The sequence below is a fragment of the Canis lupus genome, chromosome 26 (assembly GCF_048164855.1).
Source record: "Canis lupus baileyi chromosome 26, mCanLup2.hap1, whole genome shotgun sequence".
Classification (NCBI taxonomy): Eukaryota; Metazoa; Chordata; class Mammalia; order Carnivora; family Canidae; genus Canis; species Canis lupus.
In genome coordinates, this window is record NC_132863.1 from 9,685,772 (window position 1) to 9,700,053 (window position 14,282).

At 35.6% G+C, this 14,282-nt stretch overlaps 1 protein-coding gene across 4 annotated transcripts in view; it reads right to left on the reverse strand.

Annotated features, from left to right (window-relative positions):
- Positions 1-14,282, reverse strand: part of MACROD2 (mono-ADP ribosylhydrolase 2) — a 1,923,575-nt gene that overhangs the window by 786,917 nt on the left and 1,122,376 nt on the right. The gene's annotated exons all lie outside the window — the stretch shown is intronic.

The window sequence follows — 14,282 nt, forward strand, 5'->3', positions numbered from 1 at the left end:
TAGTTTTAAAGTCAATAAGGATCATAAGAAAGAACTACATTATAATCCAAATTACTTGAATGAATGCCTTAGAACGTCTGCTTTCCAGTCTTATCTGTTAATCTGCATTATTTGCCCATCTCATTGATGTAACAAAAACTAGTCACCTTTGATTAGAAAGACAAATTTGGTCTAATATTATTGGAATATTATAATGAAGTGAAATTATTTGCTTTGGCTAAATAGTACCACTTCATTTCAACAACAATGACAAGATAGGAACATATCACAAAAGTGAGACTATGAAACAGTCTTAACTTGCATAGGAAATTTAAGTAGCAGAAAAGAAGTCATGAAGGGTAAAACCTTTGTTTGCCTGCTAACTATTGAGTGTATTATTTGATGTGTGAGAAAATACTCAAAATGTTGATTTCAACTTTTAGCTCTGAAACACTATTTAAACGCTTGCCAGATAATATTAAAGATGATATCTTGTGATCAAAATAGGCAGAAATGTCACCAGTGAGTTCATGCAGATGCTCTTGCACAGGCAAACCTGACTTTAAAGTGAGAACCTCAATAACATAGGAGAAGAAAAGGGAGATTAGTTTTATTTAGTAAAATAAAAACAAAAATCCAGCACACAGCGATACCATTTTTTATAATAAGAGTAACAAATAAGAGCTGTATGTATTTAAGCAATACAAGTTCTGTACCAGCTGTAGTGAGTTTTTATGTGAATATTTCACATTAGCTTCTGTTTTGAAGCAAATACCTCATGAATGAAGATGGAAGGTTATACTAGCTTAACTTCATTTTCCCCTTTGTGACTACCTGTTTGTGTCCGGTTGTGATATTCTAAATCCCCCAATGAATCCAAAGGGAGAGAAGCTGTAGAGTAACATCACAGGATTCTACAAGACAGCATTTTCCAAAAGTGGGTATAGTAAGATGTGGGTTTAAAGGTCAATTATATTTGAGAGTCACTGGGTGAAATTAAATCACAGCACCTACCTTAGTTCAGGACTTTCAGGATATTTAATATGCAACAATGGATTATGAATCTCAACAAGCAGGGATACAGAATGGAATACATCTGACTATTGGAAAGTATGTTTTGTTCTGTTTTATTTTTGAAAGATTGTATTTATTTATTCCTGAGAGATACACAGAGAGAGGCAGAGACATAGGCACAGAGTGAAGCAGGCTCCTTGTGGGGAGTCCAATGTGGGACTTAATCCCTGGGCCCAAGATCACACCCTGAGCTGAAGGCAAATGCTCAACCACTGAGCCACCCAGGCAATCTGAAAACTATGTTTTATAGAGTACTTCAAGGGACTAAATTTCCACAAATTTACCTTTGAGAAATGTTGTGCTAGGACAACTCTGGCACCCTCACTGCCATTGTTGAAGGACAAGTCCATGAGTTTTGCCTTGTTTTTTCCCCTCCTCCCCAACTGCCTCTGTATATCAAATACTTAATATATAAAGGTACAACAGTTTATGCCCTTGGATTCCTTATATTATGGATGAAGGTCAAGAGGAAGTGCCTCTTATCTGGGGTCATAAAGATGTGTCTACTTGAGCCAAGTAAAAACAGGGATTCAGAGCATTAATGGGAAAGGGAAAAAGAGAGTCCATAAAAGAAGAAGATAGTGACATTTGAAGAATCCTTTTTCTTTGCTTTTCCCTGTGGACATCGTTGTTCACATGACTTAAATGGAATTTGTGAAAAATTATTACGTTTCTTCAGTTCTCCATTTAATTTAAAGGTCTGAGGACAAACAGCCAATCAATGAGCCTTCTCCTCAACATCAAAATATTGATCTCTGTATTTTATGCTCTGTATTAAACTTACAACATCCAAGATCAAGTGTTATTATTGACCAACACAATGACCTCTCAGATCCACAAAGCTGAAGGTGAATCAATGTGAGGCCCCAAAGTAAATTTCCTTCACTATTTTAATTGTTCATAGCACTCAGAAGTGATTCTTCCACACTGACAAGTTCTTCTATTCCTGTTACAAAACTCAGGAGGTCTACTTTCCAATTCCAGCTCCAGCCCTACTTGCTAAGTGCCCCAGAAGAAGCCATCCTTTCACTGGCTCCTGCCTTGGTTTCCTTATCCATAAAACAAATTGACTGCTTAGATGATCTCTGTGGTTTATTCTGTGATGTGTGGCATCATTAACATTTACCTTTGTATCAGAGACAGATGGAGTATAAAATGATGCCTGGGCAGTTACAAGAGACCTTAAACAAGTGGCTTGCAAGTTTTATGAGTATTAAGGACACTTTTTTAATATAAAAAATATTATAGACTACCCTTTCACAATAGTAGTTTCAAAATCTATTAATTGAGTACAAGTTCAAGACAAACAGCTGTTATAACATCAACGATGCTTTGCACTAATTTACATTTTATTGAACACAATAGCATCTTGATAGTGGACATGTATACGTGAGATATATGCACCAATCCGTAGATAATGCTTTCACTTGCACATGAATTTGTGGATCCCTTGGTATAAAGAAGATAATGTAAACGGAAGTGTTTAATTCGATTTCTGGTGCATACAGAGGCTCAATAACCAGCAACAAGAGAGGCAACATCCAAGACATCATATACACACAGGCAGAAATGACAGTCATCATCTCTGCTCTGATGTGGAAAAAATACCACATTTTAAGTCTTGAGGTCTGATTATAAGTCAGAAGTTCTGGATCTGTCACTAATCAGTCGTGTGATCTTGGACAAGACACTGTCCTCTTCGAGTTTCTCTCTCCAAGCTAAAAGAAGGATTTGAATAAGATGGCCTCTAGATTCTTTGCTGCTCTCAAATGCAATTCCTCTTCTGTTTGCCTATTAAGAATTGATCTATAGATTCTAAGTAGTCTAATTCATTCTTGTCTAGATAAATGAACACCAGTCATGGTTCACATTTCTCAAACATGCTTGTACAAATAAAGTCCAAATTGGTCAATCCCCAAAGATAGTGTTTTAAGTACCTATCGAAATTATAAATGGAGACTCCTTTTGATCCAATGGTTCTATTTCTAGGCATGTATCTTAGATAATATGCTTACTCATATGCAAAATGGCATTTATACAGGTCATTCATTATAACACTGTATATGATAGGCAAAGATTGGAAACAACCTAAATGTCCATCAATAGTGACTAGTAAAATAATTGTACATTTATACAACGAAATATTGTGTTTCTGTAAAAAGAGTAATGAAGGTGTTTACATGTGGATATGGAAAGGTATCTGAGATATATTACTAAGTAAAAAAAAAAAATGTAAAGAGGTATAATTAGTAAGCTACCATTAGAGTAAAAATATCGCACAGGAAAGAATACAGGTTTCTTTTAGTGAATACCTGCACAAAACATCTCTGGAAGCAGTAACAAGCAATTAATAACAGTGATTCTCTACCAGGGTCATGATGGAAGCTGCAAAGATGGAGGCATATATGAGAAGGAGACTTTTCACTGTTTGTTATTTTTTTGTGTGTTCAAATTATATGAATACATTACCTACTCAACAATTAAATAAAGCATTAAAACAAAGGGTATGTGGTGTGCTAAACCTTGTTCCTGGATCCCTACCACATCCCTACAATATACAAGTATTGTTCCTGTGCTTTATAAAGATGATCTTACATCACTGCAAATATGAAAATATTCTTGAAAAAGATACAATCCTAAGGGATTTAACAGAATGACTCCACTAGATATATCTTTCCTAATTTTGCTATTCTCAATAATCTCTTTATAGAAAGTCATTATTTTCATGGACACCTAGGTGGCTTAGTGGTTGAGCATCTGTCTTCGCTTGGAGTGTGATCCCAGAGTTTTCGGATCAAGCCCACATCAGGCTCCCTGCGAGGAGCCTGCTTCTCCTTCTGCCTATGTCTCTGGCTCTCTCTGTGTCTCTCATGAATAAATAAATAAAATGTTTAAAAAAAAAGCAAATAATTATTTTCAGATAAAAGTAGGGTTTAAATGGTGGACAAAAGGGTATTTTTTCTCCTATATGTTTAATATCTATCTTTAAAGTTTCACTACAGTTTTAATATGCAAATTGAACCCTAGAAATTCTTTAGTAGAAATGTAGTACCGGGATATACATCTTAGATATCTCAGTAACCAAATAATTTTGAATAATAGTTAAGAATTTTTAGAAACAAAAAGGACAATATAGAAAATTTAACCTATTTCCCCCTGTTCAAGGGCACCAGAGAGGCAGAACAAAATGTCCAAAGTCACACATCAATGTGGGGAGGTACAATATCACAATGGCAATGTAATTTTGAATAAATTTTTCCTAAGGTGACTACTTAATGAAGGAAATGGCATACATCTATATATACAAAATTTGGCATGTTTATCATGAATCCCATCCCTTAATCTCATAGTTTGTCCATATGCAGATTCTGGTTTGCTATTGCTATGCTTAAAAACAAAAACAAAACAAACACAACAAAAAGAGACAAAAATACTCAAAACATGGTGGCTTAAGATAGTAACAATTTAAGACAGCAATATCATTTCTTATGGTTTCTCTGGGTGAGAAATTCTGAAAGGCCTCAGCTAGGGGGTCTGGTGAAAGGTCTCTCACATGGTTGCAGTCAGCCCATGGCTGGCAGTGGAACAGTGGGGGCTATACAGCAACTAAAAGCTGGATGGGCATCTTGCCTTCCTCATGAAGTCTCGGGTGCTCTCCATATGGACTAGTTTGGGTTTCCTTGCAACATGGTGGCCTCAGAGTAGTCAGATTGCTCACATGACAGCTCAAGGCTCCAAATCAAGTATACCAGAGGCAGAAGCTATGTCACTCTTGTAACCCAACCTTAGTAGTCACACAGTATCACTACCACTATCTGTATTGGTTGCAACCATACACAATCCCACACTTTTCAAGTGGAGACACATAGGCCCCATCTCTTGATGGTAAGAGTAGTAAAGAATTTATGAACATATTTTTAAATGGCCACATCTCAGGATGTCTCAGACACTTGGGCTTTATTTTGGTTAGCATATTTTTAATTAAAGACCTGTGGTGGTTATATTAGAAACCACAGAAAAAGACAATATAATTAAATCTTGTTCCATGTAGCCATTATAGAAAACAGTGTAGAGATACCTCAAAAAATTAAAACTAGAACTACCATATGATCCAGCAATTCTACTACTGAGTATTTATATGAAAGGAATGAAAACATGAACTGAAAAAGACATCTGCACTCCCATGTTCACTGCAGCATTCTTGATAATAACCACAACATGGAAACAATGTCAGTGTCCACCAATATATAAATGGATAAAGAAAATGTTGTAGGGATCCCTGGGTGGCGCAGCGGCTTGGCGCCTGCCTTTGGCCCAGGGCGCGATCCTAGAGACCCCGGATCTAATCCCACATCGGGCTCCTGGTGCATGGAGCCTGCTTCTCCCTCTGCCTGTGTCTCTGTGCCTCTCTCTCTCTGTGACTATCATAAATAAATAAAAATTTAAAAAAAAGTTTAAAAAAAAAAAGAAAGAAAATGTTGTATATGTATGCACAGTGGAATGTTATTTAACCATAAAAAGAAAAATCCTGCCATTTTCAAAAATATGGATGGATCTTGACAGCCTTATGCTAAATGAAATAGGTCAGACAAAGAAAGCAAACACTTCCACATTTCATTTTTATGTGGAATCTAAAACAACAAAAACAATAATAACAAACCCAAAATACAAAGAACATATTGGTGGTTGCCAGAGGTAGAGGTTGGGGGGGTGAGGTCACAGAATTGGATGAAGGAGGTCAAAGGTACAAACTTACAATTACAAAATAGATAAGTCCTGGGGATGTCATGTACAGCATGGTGATTGTAGTTTATAATACTATATTGCATACTTGAAAGTAGCTAAGAGAATAAATCTTAGATGTTTTCATGATAATAAAAAAATCTATTTCCAGTGTTTTCTCAGACCTATTATCTGAATAAGTCAGTGACTGATTTAATAAAAATCAGAGCTCGAGAAATATCGAATTAATATATTTATTAATTGTAAATACAATCTAATTTGGAGATTACGGTGTAATTGTAGCTCTCCCTAGCCCAGCACTGGTTTTGTTGCTTCTTCTATACTCAAAGCTGGCAGGAAGCTGTGGGCAAAGGAAAGATAGGGACGGCTGTTATAGAATCAGCATCATATCTCCCTGTGAGCAATAAAGGCAATGTTATTTCCCTGAAATGCCCAGCTTCTCATTCAAGAAAGGAAACACGACCTTCAAATATTTGAGGTCCTTTCTTATACGAGTGAGGAAAACCGAGACAAAACAGCAATGCAATTTGTACATTTAATCAACATTTCAAATGCAAGCCCTTGAAGAGGTATGGAAAATGAGATGGCAGGTCCTTTTGTGCTTTATCAGACTAAAGTGTGGCAAGACAAATGAAAGCTGTTTTTGCTCATCTATTCCAGAAATCAATCAGTCTATAAATCACCTCTTTTGTTTTGAAGCTATAACCACCACCTTGCGTTCCCCCACCTCATTTTATCCTGGGAAATTAGTCTGAACTATATAGAAAAGGGAAGTAGGATAGGTTTTCTTTGAAGGGGGTGTGGGGGAGAGCATGTTTTCATCTCCAGAAGTGTAAATTGAAAAATGTGTGATTGGAATGCCAAATAAGATTTGAAAGCAGTAGAATTATTTACAAAGATTCAATCAGACTTATCCCTGGGGGAGGGGGAGGGGGGAGAAAGAAAGAAAGGGAAAAAAAATCAGCAAAACATTCTGTGAAAAAATATTAGCATAATGAATTTTAAAACAAATGAGAGAACACATATAGGTTGCTCTCATCGTTTTCCATTTGAGAAGCAACTGTGCTACATTCAAACTGTTAATGAACAGTCAGACCAGTGTAGAATCAATTACATGTTGCTTTCATTGACTCCACTCTTGTATTCATAAGCATAATCGGTCCATCTAACAGACTGCATAATGATACAGCACCCTGTCAATCATATTCAAATTGCATGAATTTTAAGGAGAAAACCAATGCACAGAATTAAATTGATTTTCTTTTCTAAAGATAAAACCACATATCCAGGCACTAAAGGTACTATTTGTAAATCTTATTGGCCAATTTATATGATAAGCACTACCAATCTATGACCTGAAACAGCACACTTGAAGTTCAGTAAACAGGAAATTGAATTACCACCTGACAGCATTATGAAGTAAATGCTGCCTTTTCTCTCCATTATAGGTCATTGTTTCCATATACACATTTTCAAAGCTTGTTTTTGTTATATTTCAAGAAACAATCAATTGTCCATAAGATGTTCCTTTTCAATCTGTAGCAGATATCAGTTAGAATGTACTTCAACCATTGCCTTGCAGGTTTCTAAGTTGGGATTATTCTCTCCCTCACTTCTTCAGCTGCATGATGGATTTCTTTCAATGCCCAGAAACACGACAGTCACCCAGCTCTTTACATGAGTTTGGGACAAACTACCACTTACAGTGTCATTTCCTTGCCCATTTTCCTTGGGGTTCTGTGAGTTAACCATTCGTTTTCACTGTTTTTAGTTACAGTTTTAGTTGACCTCTCTTAGCCTCCTTGGAGCTATGATTCCCTAAATAAGATGTCTATGTCTGAGAACAGCTTTAGTATTTTGCAGCTGATAAAGGCATACAGAAAGCACAGTCAAATGAATGCACCCAGCTCAACTTGAAGTTTGATCCCATTTTTTACATGAAAATGTAATGATGTTGCCACCTTTTGGACATCATGTGCTGATAATATGTTTCATGCTTCATTGACTTTAAAATTGTAAGGTGTTAAGCTTAAATTGTGAGGTTTAAATTATAAAATATTATTTGAGCAATTTCTACTAAGATGTTACCCTCTATATTAAAGAGAGAGAGAGAGAGAGAAGGAAGAGGCAAATCTTATCTTTAATAGTTTATTAATTCTCCCTCTTCCGACAAAAATCTATTTAAGGTTGATCTTGCTGATGAGGCTGTCTCCTGTTTCAAATGGATCCCTATATATAAGGGTCCATTTTTCAATAACACAGATTGAAATTTTTGTAAAAGGGGTATACTGTGGTCAGCCATTTATAGAATCTTTGGGATTCCACAGGGTATTGGGGGCATCTGAATTACAATAGTGTTATTTCCAACAGAGAGGGGTCTCAGAAAGACTGTGGGAAGCTGAATTATCTGCAAAATTCCAACATTTCACATCATTTTAGAATGAACCAAAAGAGAACACATCTTAGAAGGAAGTGAGTCAAATGCATGGCATTTCTAATGCTTCACTAGCAGGGGTGAGAGGAGGTGGAGGTCCAGATAGACAATATGACTTTTTCAAGGAAGATAATAAGATCTTTGTTGCAGTTCAAGGGATGGGCAGCAATTTGCAGCGTTTTAGAGAGATGCAAAACCAGCACTTTATTAAGATGCAATGGGAAAGAAGGATTTAAGTATCCTACTTAATGGGTAAAAATAAGTGAATGTTAGTCGTCCCCACCCGCTTTCCCGCCCCTCCCACTGTAACGGTAATTCTACAAATGGAGAATCTAGGCTAGGACTAAAGTGTGCAGGGGGGTCGTTGTCAAGACACAAAGGCTGATGCTGTGGTTGCATGTGCTTGCCTGTTACTAGCTTTCCTTTATTGCTCCCTTATCAACACAAGTCTGAACAAGAAAGACTACTAAGATCATTCACTCAGCCATTAATTTTGTTCTTTATTCAATAAATATTCATTGAGAATCCACTGTATACCAGGTACATAGGACAACCACCCCATTCACTTGCACAAAAGAGGTTTCGTGCTTTCTTGATTCCAGAACTTTCCTGGTGTCAAGAGGACCCCCTCATCTTTGCCTTTCATAATACTTACCATTCTATAAAACCTAAAGAGAATTTATCTTCATTGAAGACATGATCTATGAGCACTACTACATGAACTAATTTTGAAACTCATTTCTCCTCGTCTCCAATATCACTTATGTTTGACTATTTATATGACTTTTAACATCAACATTTCTGTACATACAACTAGTAAGATTCCATCAGTCAGAGTTCTCTAAATAATACAACATTTTGCCTGAGGAGGCAGGGCATTTCCTCCCTTTGGAGGCAATCAAGTACGATTACATGTGCTCCAAGATTCTTTCTAATTCTGTGGTGCTGTAATTTTGTGTTTCCTGTCTTCATGTAGAGACTCCCTGCTTCCACTGCAGGGAGCATGACAAATCTATGTGTGAATCTTTCCTACAAAGCCAAGAACTCTATGGGAACAGTTGATTAATGGATAATTAGTGAATTTGTGGGTGATTAAACAAAAGTTAGCCTGATATAATCAATCTAATCAGAGATGATATACTGGATTAGAGAAAACAATGAAGTAGAATGGCCAGTCTAGACTGGGCAAAAGATGGAATGTAGTTATACTGGTTCATGTCATTCAACATACATTTTTATGGAACTGAGAATCTATTTCTTCACAGAAAAAATCAACATAGCTTTATCAAAAATTTCCTAATAAATGTGCAATAGAAGATTTTTAAAAAGACTAAACCCATCATACTCCAACAAGAGCTGTGAGTTTCTTTCCAAAGATTTTCAATAGGGAGAAAAAAAGTGTGGTGACTCCTTTGCCTTTTTTTGCAGAAGGTAATTTAATAAATGCATTTTTAAAATGTGTCATTTTCCTCATCTGCATATAGCTCACTTTAGAGTAAATTTACTTTGTTCTAGAGATTGGTTTTGGCTCTTAAATGACAAAATGGAAAATGACAGATTCTCTACATATCTCAAAAATTAATGGAATCACCATTTGCGTTTCTTCAAAAAGTGACATCTAGGTATAATGAACCTACCTCTCCATGAAAATAAACCAATCTTAGTTTCTCTTAGAGACCAGTGCAGTCATTAGCTCTAGACTATAGGTTTTCTTAAATATTTTATTTGTTTATTTACGAGAGACACACACAAAGAGAGAAACAGGCAGCAACACAGGCAGAGGGAGAAGCAGACTCCATGCAGGGAGCCTGATGCAGGATTTGATTCCGGGACTCCAGGATCACATCTTGGGCCGAAGGCAGGCACTAAACCACTGAGCTACCCAGGTATCCCCTAGACTATAAGTTTTCTGTACATTTACACCTGTACTGTCATTTTGGTTCCACTCTCATGATATATACATCCACACCAGATTCAACACCTAATTTTCTAAAAGAACACTTGTATTTAGAAAAGACAATGAGAAGGACAGAATATTTTAAGAATTAGTTTAGCATATATTCTAAATGAAAGAATATGTGGACATTCCTATACTGAGAAGCTACATTTTTCAGGAGTTTGCTTATACAAATTCAGCAGTACAAACAAGGGGTAAAGGAGGGTAAGAATGACAAAATACTTAAATAATAAGGATAATTTCAATAAGCATTTTCACAATGAGTGTTTGGTCTAGCATGAGCATGAATAGGTGGCTTAGACTGCCTGAATCCAAAAGATCAGTCTACCTCCCCACCTTCCTCTCAGAGATGGTTGGCTCATTGTGCAAGATAGGAGCTGTTTTCAAACTCTTCAATTTCAAGACCTCTTTACACTCTTAAAAATAATTTAAGAACAAAAAGAGGTTTTGTTTCAGTAAGCATATCCATCACCCAAGAAAATAAAAGCACATACTATTAACTATCAGAAAAATGATGTTATCACATGTCATGTAACCTTTGGAAAGCTGTACTATACCCTCAAGAGAGGAAGAAAGGAAGAAATATAAATAACCTGTAAGTATAATATGAACATGGTATTGACCACATCCCCCTGAAAGAGGGGTCCCCAGACCATACTTTGAGAACTGCTATACTATAGATCTTGCTGTACAGATCTAGTAAAACTATTTCCTTTTCTAATGCAAAATGGACATCACTAAATACTTTATCTGATCCTCAAGTTTGAAGAAACAGTGATCTCTCTCAACTGTATGGGGGAAGACCAGATGGACAGGACTTAAGAAATGGTATTTCTCTGCTTCAACGATTATGTGAGTTACAAAATTTTTAAAAGAATTATCTTAACTAAATGCATTTTTTTTGTCTTTTGTTCAGTCTTTAGAACCTAGACTGATACTTCTTTCCTCTTTTGTGAGATGGGGATCAGGTCACTTCTATTTATCAGCTTCTTGAGAGTGGAGAAATATTTCTTTAATAGGCAGCTTATAAGGACTCAGGGAAGAAAGGCTAAGATGACTGCTCCCAGACCAACTGATTTCAGTAGGAAAGAAAATGGCAAGAAGAGCTTTTAAAGCAAGAATTCTACAAGACATCATAGGATAAAGAAAATAAGGATCTTTCAGGATCATGAATTCCCCAGGGAAATCACGACAATAGTTTGACTTCCTTGCACTCATTTCTTTGCAGAGTGAGTTGGAAGCTTCTAAAGCAATGGAGAACAGCTAATGTTAAATCCGGTTGATGGGAATGAAAAGGGAGGTAGATAGTCAAAAAACTTAAAGGTATACTGGCAGAGTTTAATGATAGTTTCAAGGTGCGTGGGAGAAAAGCAAGGTGGGTAGTCAGAATTTATTCAAAGTAACTTCACTCCAGGTGACTAAGGGGTAACAGAAATGGAAAAAACAGAAAAGTAATGGAGGCCTGAATTATTGTGGTGCTAGTCAAGCCTCTTGAAAAATCTATCCTTAACATAAAAATCAAGTGAAGAAGGGGGCCAACAATTAAAGAAGGATTAGTAAAAGAAACAAAAATTGTAAAGTTGAAGATAATAAATTTTCATGTTTCAAGACAGGCTTTTTTTTTTTTTTAACTTTTCTCCTTCCTTGCCTACTTTGGGCCTGGTAGAGCATCACTGAGGGGAAGAGGATATATCACTGAGCCTTTCAAACATGATTCATGTGAGACTCAGATTTAAAGAGGTCAACATGTGCCTCTGCAAGATCATTTAGTGGAAACCATTAATGTAAATCCATGAAAAAACAACAACAACAACAAAAAAAAAATCAAGAGAACTTTTCACAGTAATTCAGCCAACAAGAATGAAATGTTTGCCTGGATACTTTAATAATTAAGTGAGACTAACATATATTAGAAGAACGAAATATTGGGATGCCTGGGTAGCTCCATGTTTGAGTGTCTGCCTTTGGCTCAAGTTGTGATCCTGGGGTCCTGAGATCAAGTCCTGCATCAGGCTCCCTGCAGGGAGCCTGCTTCTCCCACTGCCTATGTCTCTGCCTCTCTCTCCTTTTCTCTCATGGATAAATGAACAAAATCTTGAAGAAGAAGAAGAAGAAGCAGAAGAAGAAGAAGAAGAAGAAGAAGAAGAAGAAGAAAGACAGACCAACCTCTAAATGAAGAAGTGACATCTGGTGACTGATGCTTTAGCAATATACTATTATGTAGGCCAATGAATACAAATTCCACTTCTTATTCAGAAGTGTGGTGCTATTGAGATAAGATAATTTGGCTGAGGAGGTACTACAATTAGATAAATAAATGAAGTACAAGATGGGCAGCTTGGTATAAGTAGGAAAATAATTATAAAGGCATGTCTAGGGATACCAGAAAAAGACGGTCCCTAGTCTGTGTAATTGTAATCACACTGGATGATATCAGGAAAGAGCAAGAAAACAAGTCTTCATATCTCACTGAAAAAGCCCACTCACCAAATAGGTAAACATGGGCAAATTACTTTCTTCTTCTGCAAAAACTGTTATATTTACTTATCAAGTTTGATATGGGATATAAATTATGTATTATATGTGAAAGCATCAAACATAGTACCTGGCATGTAGTAGGTCATGAGCTCTGACTTGATTTGTATTTGCACATAATTGTATTCACAACATCCATAAATGGGAGAATCAGAAGATATTCCCTATAGAGTCAGTATTTCGCCATTATGGTCTCAAAATCCATAACCACTCGCATTAAGCACTTTTGTCAGAATTTATAGTTTACTGGCTCCTTTGCTTCCACTATTATTTGGGTCCCTGGTCTTCTTTTTCTTTAACTTCTTTTTTTTCTTTTTTCTTTTTGCAGTATATCCTTGAGTATAAGTCTTTCAGAGATATTCTGTAGGTGGGAATTTTCTAAGTCACTGGATTTCCAAATACTTTTCATTTGTTTTGGTTTCTGAGCGTTAGTTTCCTGGCATATATGATTCTAGGTTCCAATTAATTTTTCTCTCAGAATTTTGAAGATTTTGCTTCATTTTTCATGAGAAAAAGCCAGTTTGATTTTTATACCTTGATAAGAAAGCTGGATTTCTTTTCCTCTCCAGAAGGTTTAGGAACTTCCTATTTATTCTTGGGATTCTGAATTCTGTTTGGGTTCTTTCAAGACAGGAATTTGTTCCCCTTTTAGTTATAAAGTTATAACTCTTTCATTTTATATGTTCTTTCTAGAATTCTTGACAAATGGGACAAATGGGTTGTATATGTCTCAATTGTCTTCACATTCTCTCAAGTATTTTATCTGCTATACATTCTTGAGTATTTCTTCGACTTGTTTTCTGGATCAGTAAGTTACTTTTCAGCTATTTCCTTTACATTAGGTGTCCCTTCACTTGAAACTTTTATTCTCTGACAGGAAAACCTGTTTCTAATTTCCACATGCATCACATATAATTCTATTCTATATGAACTTTTTTACTGGATATAAATTCTTTTTTCTTTTTTTTTCCATTTCAGGCTAAGATTTAGTAATAGTTAGCTCTTAGTGGATTTTAATTCACTTAATGTATACCATTACATTTTTTTCATGATATCTCTATTGCCCTAAACAAATTATATTTATTTTCATCACATTTTTATTTCTAATGAGGCTAATCAATCCCTTGGCAGGACTGATTAGGTATCTCTAACAAGAAAAAAAAAAAGAAAAACAAAAAAATATTAGTAATGTATAATTGTTTACTGAATTACACAAATAGATATTTTGACAAGGAATGTATTTTTCATGTAGCTAACTAAATGGTAGAAATTGCTAAGAATTCAGTTTTTTTAATGTTAAAAGGTATGATTTTATTTTTCTCACATGATAAAGCAGCATATGCTATGCTACCAAGTTTAAAATACACACACACAGATACACAGGTAAAAAAAGAAAAAAGGAATATATTATATATATATATATATACATAACAGATGAGAATATAGTTCCAAACCAGACTATATATATATATATATATATATATATATATATATATATATAACAGATGAGAATATTGTTTCTAACCAGACACATTTTAGGCCACATTTTTATAAATATTA